We start from the raw sequence: 1,476 nt of genomic DNA, 5'->3' as shown, positions 1-1,476 counted from the left end.
CTTGGTAAATTTGGTTGCAAAAATCAAGTTACATATTCTTCTTTGTAAAAATTCTCTCCCTAACACATACTGGACAAGGCAATTTGGCACACTAAGCCAACACCACCAGGAAGCCAGCTGAGAAGCCAGGCGCGCCTCCTCTGACCTCCCCCACTGTCTTTTACTTTGAGGTTTTAATGTCAAAATATAAACTTTTGTAAGGTCTTAATATAATCTTTTCATAAAATAAGATATTTTTATGCTATAAAAACATTTGTTCTTGGTCAAAGGCTATGTTCTTCCATCCTCATCTGTCACCAGCTATCAGTATCTTCCTTAAAGATCCATTTTTTCTTCATAACAACATCTACATGCAGCTCGCTGACTGTCCAGGAATGGTTTATAGCCTATATGTATGACACTGTCAAACAAGAGCTCCACGGTTGCTTCATATGCCTGAACATGATGAGCTAGTCTCAGTGTTTTCTGCACATTTCGGCAGATCTTGGAGAGGCAATACTGGAACTCCTCGTCACAGTCATTCTTGTTTTGCCACAGGTCTCATAGCACTTGTCATGTTGGTTGCAGCACTTTGTCAGGGAAGGGATACTGACGTTAAGATGAACACCAAATAGTGGGGAGGCACATCCATTCAGAGGGGAGGGTTTGTAACCATAACGTGGGAAAGATTTGGATCCATCACTGCACTTATACTGGCTGAGCACATCCTCCCCTCCTAGGAGGTCCAAGGTGGTGTTCAACTGGGTCTATCTTGTGGACGCCGTTCCGGATGGTCTTCAGGGCGGCCCTCCAGTCAGTGGTCTGGGCCTGCTCCTGGCACCTGACCCGGTGGCCAGCAGGAGAGCAGGAGGGTGAGCACAGGCCGCCCGGAGTAGGGCAAGCCCCCAGGGAGCCCCCGGGATGCCCCCATGCAGCAGTGTGGCCCCCGGGCTCTGCAGCTGCCACCTGCTCCATGCCCACACCTCCTGTATCAGGGTATTTAATGCATTTTTGATTTATGATATTTTTTACCTATCATGGGTTAATAGGGACATGACCTAGTTGTAAACTGGGGCTCATCTGTATATTCACTCCACTTCCAAAAGTCTTAATTCATTCCTGCAGCAACTCTAGACATCTAAAGTCCAAAGTCTTGTGAAACCAAACAACTTATGTGCTTCCAAAATACAGTGGTGGACAGGCATAGGGTAGATGTTCCCATCCCAAAAGTGATAAATATTGATAGAAAAGAAGGAAGGGGTGACAAGTCCAAACTGCAAGGCAAACACTATAAAATCTTAAGGCTTGAGAATAATCCTCTTTGGCTTAATGCCCTGTCTTCCAGAGCCAGTGGGGTGGGGGTCCTGCCCCAGCCAGAGGTTGTGCCCCAGGTCTCTGCCATGCAGGGATCAGACCCCCACATCTCCAGCTGCAGCCTATCTGGCCTAGTGAAGCCAAGGCAGTGGCTCAGTTGACATCCAAATTGCTTTGGGGTTC

The 1,476-nt window shown here is 47.3% G+C and overlaps 1 pseudogene; it reads right to left on the bottom strand.

Moving 5' to 3' along the window:
• Positions 1 to 315: 315 nt before the first annotated feature.
• Positions 316 to 954, bottom strand: LOC100955605 (annotated as a pseudogene).
• Between the last annotated feature and the right edge of the window lie 522 nt (positions 955 to 1,476).

Source organism: Otolemur garnettii, unplaced genomic scaffold, assembly GCF_000181295.1.
Source record: "Otolemur garnettii isolate 467f Iridium unplaced genomic scaffold, OtoGar3 scaffold00006, whole genome shotgun sequence".
NCBI lineage: Eukaryota > Metazoa > Chordata > Mammalia > Primates > Galagidae > Otolemur > Otolemur garnettii.
The sequence above is the reverse complement of the archived record's forward strand: the minus strand, read 5'-3'. Positions and strand labels throughout refer to the sequence as shown.